This window comes from Hirundo rustica, chromosome 27 (assembly GCF_015227805.2).
Source record: "Hirundo rustica isolate bHirRus1 chromosome 27, bHirRus1.pri.v3, whole genome shotgun sequence".
In the NCBI taxonomy this organism is placed as follows: Eukaryota; Metazoa; Chordata; class Aves; order Passeriformes; family Hirundinidae; genus Hirundo; species Hirundo rustica.
Window position 1 is genome coordinate 3,899,920 of NC_053476.1, and position 9,645 is coordinate 3,909,564.

A 9,645-nucleotide genomic window follows, 5' to 3' on the forward strand; every position below is an offset into this window, starting at 1 on the left:
GGATCCAGGGGGGCACAGCTGGATCCCGGGGGGCACAGCTGGATGTGTCTGGAGACAAAGCCCCGGGCGGATCCAAAGGGTTTTCCCCCAGAAATCTCCCTGGGAAGCGGCGGCCCGGGGACGCCGGGTGCCTCTGCGGGGTCACAGCACATCCCCCCAGCCCAGTTGCGGTTTTCAAGCGGGGTTTTGAGGGGGTTTTCCAATCCCAAAAGGTTCCCGGGGCAGATCCGGGTGGGAATGCCAAGGATCCATCCCAGCACGGCCTCGTGCCCCGGCTCAGAGCAGGAATTCCGTCAGTTCTGGGCTGGAACCAGCCCAGGGCGAGCAGGGAATTGAATTTACAGGAGGTTTTTTAAGAGAGGGGGAGCTGGGCCTGGCGGATTTGGGACCCCCCTCAGCTTGGTCTGGAGGCAGAATGCGGAATTTGGATGGAAACAGGATTTCAGGTCGGATTTTAATGTCCCAAAACGTCCTTCTGGGGACGCAGCGGGGGCGATTGGGGCACACCGGGAGCTGCTTTTCCAGCTCGCGGGGAGCACCGGGAGCAAATCCCTGCGCCTGGAATTTTCTCGCTGTGCGGCTCTGCCCATCCCGGGCCGCTCCCGGGAAAAGAGGGGCAAAAGGAGCGGGCTCGTCCCTGGGTGGGCTCGAACCACCAACCTTTCGGTTAACAGCCGAACGCGCTAACCGATTGCGCCACAGAGACCGCGCTGGCAGCGGCCCGCGCCCGGCGCACTCGGCCCGGGACCGGAACGGGAAACCGGGAATGGGAAATCGGGAATGGGAACGGGAAACTGGGAATGGGAACGGGAAAATGGGAACGGGAAACCGGGAATGGGAAACTGGGAATGAGAAACCGGGAATGGGAATAGGAAACTGGGAATGGGAACGGGAAAATGGGAATGGGAACAGGAAACCGGGAATGGGAAACCGGGAATGGGAACGGGAAACCGGGAATGGGAAACCGGGAATGGGAATAGGAAACTGGGAATGGGAAACCGGGAATGGGAAACCGGGAATGGGAATAGGAAACTGGGAATGGGAAACCGGGAATGGGAACGGGAAACCGGGAATGGGAACGGGAAACCGGGAATGGGAAATCGGGAATGGGAACGGGAAACCGGGAATGGGAACGGGAAACCAGGAATGGGAACTGGAAACCGGGAATGGGAAACCGGGAATGGGAACGGGAAACCGGGAATGGGAAACCGGGAATGGGAATGGGAAAATGGGAACGGGAAACCGGGAATGGGAAACTGGGAATGGGAACGGGAAACTGGGAATGGGAACGGGAAACCGGGAATGGGAACGGGAAACCAGGAATGGGAACGGGAAACCGGGAATGGGAAACTGGGAATGGGAAACCGGGAATGGGAACGGGAAACCGGGAATGGGAAACTGGGAATGGGAACGGGAAACTGGGAATGGGAACGGGAACGGGAAACCGGGAATGGGAACGGGAAACCGGGAATGGGAAACTGGGAATGGGAACGGGAAACCGGGAATGGGAACGGGAATGGGAATGCGAAACTGGGAATGGGAACGGGAAACTGGGAATGGGAACGGGAACGGGAAACCGGGAACGGGAAACCGGGAATGGGAAACCGGGAAACGGGGAATGGGAAACCGGGAATGGGAACGGGAAACCGGGAATGGGAAACTGGGAATGGGAATGGGAAACCGGGAATGGGAACGGGAAACCGGGAATGGGAACGGGAATGGGAATGCGAAACTGGGAATGGGAACGGGAAACTGGGAATGGGAACGGGAACGGGAAACCGGGAATGGGAACGGGAAACCGGGAATGGGAAACCGGGAAACGGGGAATGGGAAACCGGGAATGGGAACGGGAAACCGGGAATGGGAAACCGGGAATGGGAATGGGAAACGGGGAATGGGAAACTGGGAATGGGAAACGGGGAATGGGAAACCGGGAGTGGGAATGGGAAACGGGGAATGGGAAACTGGGAATGGGAAACGGGGAATGGGAAACCGGGAGTGAGGACAGAGGGAAGGAGGAGCCGGGAATGTGGCACCGGGAACGGGGCACTGGCACCGGCCCCACTGGGCACAGGGACACCGGCTCCAGGCACCGGCTCCAGGACACCAGACACGGCACCACGTTCCTTTTTCCCTTTCCTTTTCTCCTGTTCATTTTTTCTCCCTTTTCCTTTTTTTTTTCTCTAATTTCCCCAGTTTTCTTCCCTTCCTTCTCCTCGGCGTTTTCCATCTTTCCCTCCCTCTAATTTCCCTCCTTTATTTTTTTTAACCTTCCTTTTTCCCCTTCCTTTCCCCCCGTTTTGCTGTTTTCCCTTTTCCCCCAATTTCCCTCCATTTTCCTTGGGGTTTTTTCACCTTCCTCCTCCCCTTCTTGTCCATTTTCCCCTTTTTTTTTGCTAATTTCTCTGCTTTTCTTATTCCCCCCCCCCCGCGGTTTTTTCCATTTTTTCCTTTTCTCTAATTTCCCTATATTTTTCTTCCCTTATTTTCCTCCCTTCCCCCTTCTCATTTCCCCTCTTCCTTTTCCTTCTCTCATTTTCCCCCTATATTTTTTTTTCCTATTTATTTTCCTTTCCCCTCCCTCCCAATTTTCCATTTTCCCTCTTGAAATCACCTCTATTTTTTTTTTTTTCCTCATCCCTTTTTCCCCCCTCCTCTCTTCCCTTTCCTTCCCCCTCCCCTCCCGCTTCTCCCGGGTCACATTTTGGGGCCAAATCGGGGAAAACACGGAGCCGGGTACCGCGTTTTGGGGCAATTCCAGCGGTTTTTGGGACGCTCTGATTTTCCCCGCGGGGTTCTCCGGGAGCTCCGGGGTTGGGGGGGTTTCAGAGGGGGGGGTTTTGGGGGGGGTTTTTTGGGGGGGGTCCCCCCAATTTCGGCCCCTCGCTCCCCCCCTCCGCATCCCCCCAAAGGAATGAGGTCACGTGAGGCGGGCGGGGCCTGGCGGCGGCTGGGAAAAAAAAAAAAATAAAATTAAAGGGGGAAAAAAAATAAAATAATAATAAAAAAGGAGGGTGGGGGGGGGGAAAGGCAGGAAGAAGGAGGAGAGGGGAAATTAAAAAAAAAAAAAAAAAGAGGGAGGGGGAAAAAAAAGAGCGAGAGAGGGGAGGAAAAAAACATTTTAAAAAATATATTTAAAAAAAAAAAAAAAAAAAAAAAAAAAAGAGGGCCGCGGCCGCAGCGCCGCCCGAGCCGAGCCGAGCCGAGCCGAGCCGAGCCGAGCCAAGCCGAGCCGAGCTCGGGAGCCGAGGGGCGGCCGCGGGGCCGCCGCCACCAGGTAGGGACGCGGCGCCGGTGTCCCCGTGTCCCCCCCCCCCGCCCCCAAAGATGGCCGATGGCCGCCGCCGCCCCCGCTTTGTGCCCGGGACCCCCCCGGCAGCTCCCGGGATCCCCGCGCTGACAGCCGGCCCCGGTACAACGGGGACAGCGGGGGGCTGCAGCCGGGATAAACCCCCCCCCGCAACACCGCGCACGGCCGGGGGTCGCGGGTGGCTGTGGCACCCCCCGGTGTCACTGTGCCCCCACCCCGTCCCCGTGTTAGTGTCCCCCTGTGTCCCCCCCCCGGTGTGTCCGTGCCCCCCCCCTCCGGTGTTCGTATTCCCTCCCCGTGTGTCCCTGTCCCCCGTGTGTCCCTGTCCCCTTCCCGTGTGTCCGTGTTCTCCCCGTGTCCCTGTCCCCCAGGTGGCCATCTCCATCCCGTCCCGCGGTCCCGGTCCCGGTGCCGGTGCCGTGTGTTCGTGTCCTTGTCCCCGCACGCCTTGTGGTCACTCGTGTCCGGCGGGGCTCCGTCCCCCATCCCGCCTGGCCCCTCCGCAGCTCCGGGGCTGTTCCCTCCTGTTCCCGGGTCTCCAGGGGTTTTTCCCCTCGCATTCCCGGTTCTCCGGGGCTGTCCCCTCGTGTTCCCGGGGCTGTCCCCTCCTGTTCCCGGGGCTGTCCCCTCCTGTTCCCGGGGCTGTCCCCTCCTGTTCCCGGGTCTCCAGGGGTTTTTCCCCTTGCATTCCCGGTTCTCCGGGGCTGTCCCCTCGTGTTCCCGGGGCTGTCCCCTCGCATTCCCGGTTCTCCGGGGTTTTTCCCCTCCTGTTCCCGGGGCTGTCCCCTCCTGTTCCCGGTTCTCCGGGGTTTTTCCCCTCGTGTTCCCGGGGCTGTCCCTTCGCGTTCCCGGTTCTCCGGGGTTTTTCCCTTCGCGTTCCCGGGTCTCTTCCCGTCGCGTTCCCGGCGTGGCGCCGTGCGAGGCCCGGGCGGTGCGGGCGGAGCCGTCCCGGGGCATTTCCCGAGCCCCCGCGGGTCCCGCGGCCCGGCTCCCAGCTCTCGGTGACTTTTCCCCAGCCGTGCCCGGCCCGGGGGGGTTTTGGGAGCGGGGGACACCGGGCCGGGCCGGGCCACCGCCCACGGAGACAAAAGAGCCCGAAAGTCGCGGTCGGGGCTGCGGGAGCTCCGGTGGGACCGGGGCTGTCCCGGGGGGGGCTCCGGGGGTGCCGGGGTTCTGTGTCACACCCCGCCCCGGTGCAGGAAATCGCGGCCGTTCTCGCCCGGTTTATCAGAACCGGTTTGCGCCGGTAGCTCGGGCTCCCCCCTCCCGCCATTGGCGGCTGCGAGCGCCGAAAGCGCCGGAATCTGCCCCAAAACGCGGCCCCGGTGCCGGGGGGACGGGGACAGGGACGGGGACAGGGACAGGGATGGGGACGGGGACAGGGACAGGGACAGGGACAGGGATGGGACAGGGACAGGGACAGGGACAGGGACAGGGAAAGGGACAGGGACAGGGATGGAGACAGGGACAGGGACGGGAACGGGGACAGGGACGGGGACAGGGACAGGGACAGGGACAGGGACAGGGGACAGGGACAGGGATGGGGACAGGGGACAGGTAACAGGGACGGGGACAGGGACAGGGGGGAACGGGGGGGACAGGGGGGGACAGGGACATGGGCAGGGACAGGGACAGGGCAGCGAGGACCCCCGGCCATGGGGAGGGGGCTGGCGGGGACCCCCCCCGTTCAGCTGGGGCTGGGGAGGGTTGGGGGGCAGCACCGGGGGGGGGCTGGGCTGGGTTGGGAGGGGGCTCGGGAACCCCCCCGGTGCTCCTGGGCCCCCCTTGGCTGCTGCGCCTCCAGCACAGGACGTCCCCGAGGTCCCCAAGTCTGCGGTGTCCCCGTCCCTGTGGTGTCCCCGTCCCTGTGATGTCCCCGTCCCTGCGGTGTCCCCGTCCCTGTGATGTCCCCGTGTCTGTGGTGTCCCCATCCCTGTGCTGTCCCCATCCCTGTGGTGTCCCCGTCCCTGCAAAATCCCAGTCCCAGTGGTGTCCCTGTCCCTGTGGCCCCTCCATCCCAGTGCCACTGGTGTCCCCAGCCCTGCTGCCGGTGTCCCTGTGTGTGTGTGTACTGTAGCCCCTGCATGTCCCTGCATGTCCCTGCGTGTCCCTGTGTGTCCCTGCGTGTCCCTGTGTGTCCATGTTTGTCCCCGTGTGTCCCCGTGTGTCCCTGTGTCACATTCGTGTCCCTGTGTGTCACACTCGTGTCCCTGTGTGTCCCTGTGTGTCACGCTCCTGTCCCTGTGTGTCACACGTGTGTCCCCACGGGGTGTGCGGTGCCACCGCCGCTGTCCCGGCCCTGCCGCCGTGTCCCCGCTCATCTCCGCCATCCCCTGTCCCCTGTCCCCTGTCCCCTGGTGGCTGTGACAATATTCCAGCTGCTCTCCGAGTGTCGCCGTTGCCATGGAAGCCACCAAGCCCCGGTCGCCAGCGGCTCCCCCGGGACCGCGGCGATCCCCGGGCGCTGCTGCCAGAATCGGGCATCTTCTGTAGGGGGGGAAAAAAAAGGAAAAAAAATTTGTAATTCTGCCTGGAAATGCCTTTTCCGTGGAAACAACCCCAAACCCGCTCTTCTTGCCGCTGACACCGCGGGTTTGTCCCTGCTCGGAGCTGTCCCAGCTGTTGGGGACACGCTTGGGGACACCCAGGGGTGACGCTGAGGGTGCTGGTGGCGGGGGACGGCGGTGGCCTAAAAGGGATTTCAGTAGCACGTAATTTAATTCCTGTCTCAGAACACCGAAGCTTCGTTTAAATTTGTGTCTCGTTCGTGCTTCTGGCGTGTAAATTTCATTTCAACTTGTGCTGAATGAAAACCTTGCAGGGCTTGTGACGCCTTTAATGCTCCTAGGTGACAACAAAATTTAACTCGTTCCGGCTGCTCTCACCAAAAAAAAAAAAAGTTACTGAAGGTTTGAGCAATCTGTGAGTGAAACAACAGCGACACAAATTCGCTGGAGGGATTAAAAAGGTGCCGCCGAAATCCAGTCCTTTTGGGCAGAGCAGATGAGAAATCACTGCTCTCCCCGCTCCTGAATCCAGGAGATCTGCAACTCTGATTGTTCGGAGTTTCGAATGTTCAGGCTTTAGGAGATTTGATGTTGAGGTTTGTTGTTTTGCGGGTTTTTTTTTTCTTTTTACTAGGTTAAAAAGCGGAGCAAGTTTCTTATTTCATTACGAATCACACGACAAGTTAGTTGCTGGATATTACAAATGTTAGAGGGTGCCGTCACAGAGGCAGGGGACACCCGTGGGTGAGAGGTGACGCCTGTCCTTGTCCTTGTCCCCTGCCCCCTGGGCCATCCCGGGGTTTTTCCCGCAGGGAGGATCCGCCCCGGCGCTCTCCCAAGATGCACAGGACCACCCGCATCAAGATCACGGAGCTCAACCCCCACCTGATGTGCGCCCTGTGCGGCGGCTACTTCATCGACGCCGCCACCATCGTGGAGTGCCTGCACTCCTGTGAGTGTCCCCGAGGGTCCCCAGGGTCCCCCAGGGTCCCCTGGGTGCCCCTGAACCTCCTGCAGCGGTGCCAGGAGGAGCTCTGGGGGGATGCGCTGGGCAGGGTTTCTGCTCCCCAAGTGTTGGGGGTCCCCAAGGTGGCATTGGGGGTCCCCAAGGTGGCATTGGTGGTCCCAAAGGTGGCGTTGATGGTCCCCAAGGTGGCATTGTGGGTCCCCAAGGTGATGTTGTGGGTCCCCAACGTGATGTTGTGGGTCCCCAAAGTGGCATTGGTGGTCCCCAAGGTGGTGTTGGGGGTCCCCAAGGTGGCATTGGTGGTCCCAAAGGTGGCGTTGTGGGTCCCCAAGGTGGCGTTGGGGGTCCCCAAGGTGGCATTGGTGGTCCCCAAGCTGGCATTGTGGGTCCCCAAGGTGGCATTGGGGGTCCCCAAGGTGGCGTTGGAGGTCCCCAAGGTGGCGTTGGGGGTCCCCAAGGTGGTGTTGGGGGTCCCCAAGGTGGCATTGGTGGTCCCCAAGGTGATGTTGTGGGCCCCCAAGCTGGCCTTGGTGGTCCCCAGGCTGGCGTTGGGGGTCCCAGAGGCTCTGTCCCCTTCGTCCCCCCGCTGACGGGGGTCCCCCGTGTCCCCGCAGTCTGTAGAACCTGCATTGTCCGCTACCTGGAGACCAACAAGTACTGCCCCATGTGCGACGCGCAGGTGCACAAAACCCGGCCCCTGCTCAGCGTCAGGTCAGCCCGGGGGGCGCGGGGGGCTCGGGGGGCTCGGGGGGCTCGGGGGGCTCCTCATGCCCTGTCCCTGCGCCGGGTGACAGCCCCGAGCACCTGGAGCAGGGAGACCCTGGAGCTCTGCTGCCAGCCCGGGAACAGCTCCAGCCTGGTCCCAGTGGTGTCCTCGTCCCTGTGGCACCTGCATCCCAGTGCCACTGTGTCCCCGTCCCTGTGGGACCGCCATCCTGGTGTTACTGGTGTCCCCACCCCTCTGGCACCGCCATCTTGGTGCCACTGGTGTCCCTGTCCCAGTGCCACCGGTGTCCCTATCCCAGTGCCCCTGGTGTCCCCGTCCTGGTGCCCCTGGTGTCCCCATCCCAGTGCCCCTGGTGTCCCCGTCCCGGTGCCCCTGGTGTCCCCATCCCAGTGCCCCTGGTGTCCCCGTCCCGGTGCCACCGGTGTCCCCGTTCCTGTACCCCTGGTGTCCCCGTCCCAGTGCCACCGGTGTCCCCGTTCCTGTACCCCTGGTGTCCCCGTCCCAGTGCCCCTGGTGTCCCCATCCCTGTGCCCCTGGTGTCCCCATCCCTGTGCCCCTGGTGTCCCCGTCCCAGTGCCCCTGGTGTCCCCATCCCAGTGGCACCGGTGTCCCCGTCCCTGTGCCTCTGGTGTCCCCATTCCAGTGCCCCTGGTGTCCCCGTCCCAGTGCCCCTGGTGTCCCCATCCCTGTGCCCCTGGTGTCCCCGTTCCAGTGCCCCTGGTGTCCCCGTCCCAGTGCCCCTGGTGTCCCCGTCCCGGTGCCCCTGGTGTCCCCATCCCAGTGCCCCTGGTGTCCCCCTCCCAGTGGCACCGGTGTCCCCGTCCCAGTGCCCCTGGTGTCCCCGTCCCAGTGCCCCTGGTGTCCCCGTTCCAGTGCCACCGGTGTCCCCGTCCTGGTGCCCCTGGTGTCCCCGTCCCGGTGCCCCTGGTGTCCCCGTCCTGGTGCCCCTGGTGTCCCCATTCCAGTGCCCCTGGTGTCCCCGTCCCGGTGCCACCGGTGTCCCCGTCCTGGTGCCATTGCCCAGCCTGGGATCTCTGTTCCCAACCCTAAATCCTGCTGCAGGGGGGATTTGCGGAGCTGTCCGGGTGGGAAGGGGGGAGGGACACGGGGAGGTGCCACCACGGAGGGAACACTTGGGGACATCTGTGTGGCAGCAGAAAGGGGCGGGGCAGGTGCTCGGTGTCCATCCCTGTGCATCCTGGAACCCGTCCATCCATCCATGGATCCATCCATCCATCCATCCATGGATCCATCCATTCCAACCATCCATCCATCCATTCCAACCATCCATCCATCCACCCATGGATCCATCCATCCATCATCCATCTATGGATCTATGGATTTATCCGTCCATCATCCATCCATCATCCATCCATGAATTCCATCCATGGATCCATCCATCCATCCATCCATGGATCCATCCATTCCAACCATCCATCCATCCATTCCAACCATCCATCCATCCATCCATGGATCCATCCATCCATCCATGGATCCATCTATCCATCATCCATCTATGGATCTATGGATTTATCCATCTATCATCCATCCATCATCCATCCATGAATTCCATCCATGGATCCATCCATCCATCCATTCCAACCATCCATCCATCCATGGATCCATGGATTCCCTCCATCCATCCATTCATCCATCCATGGATCCGTCCATCATCCATCCATGGATCCATCCATCCAACCATCCATTCCAACCATCCATCCATCTATGAATTCCATCCATCCATCCACCATCCATCCACAGATCTATCCATCCATCCCTCCATCCATCCATCCATGAATTCCGTCCATCCATCATCCATCCATGGATCCATCCATCCCTCCATCCATGGATCCATGGATTCCCTCCATCCATCCATCCATCCATGAATTCCGTCCATCCATCATCCATCCATGGATCCATCCATCCCTCCATCCATGGATCCATGGATTCCCTCCATCCATCCATCCATCCATGAATTCCGTCCATCCATCATCCATCCATGGATCCATCCATCCCTCCATCCATGGATCCATCGATTCCCTCCGTCCATCCATCCATCCATGGATCCATGGATTCCCTCCATCCATCCCTCCATCCATCCATCCATCCATCCATCCATGGATTCCCTGCCATC

The 9,645-nt window shown here is 61.2% G+C and overlaps 2 non-coding genes across 2 annotated transcripts; one reads left to right on the top strand and one right to left on the bottom strand.

The window, feature by feature from the left end:
• Window positions 1-632: 632 nt before the first annotated feature.
• TRNAN-GUU (transfer RNA asparagine (anticodon GUU)) lies at window positions 633-706 on the bottom strand. Its single transcript has one exon. It is a non-coding gene; the product is annotated as a tRNA-Asn (tRNA).
• A 2,503-nt stretch (window positions 707-3,209) lies between these two features.
• Window positions 3,210-7,500, top strand: LOC120763640 (uncharacterized EPOP). The gene is made up of 3 exons (XR_009208519.1): window positions 3,210-3,277; window positions 6,630-6,769; window positions 7,399-7,500. It is a non-coding gene; the product is annotated as an uncharacterized EPOP (transcript).
• The last annotated feature ends 2,145 nt before the right edge of the window (window positions 7,501-9,645 follow it).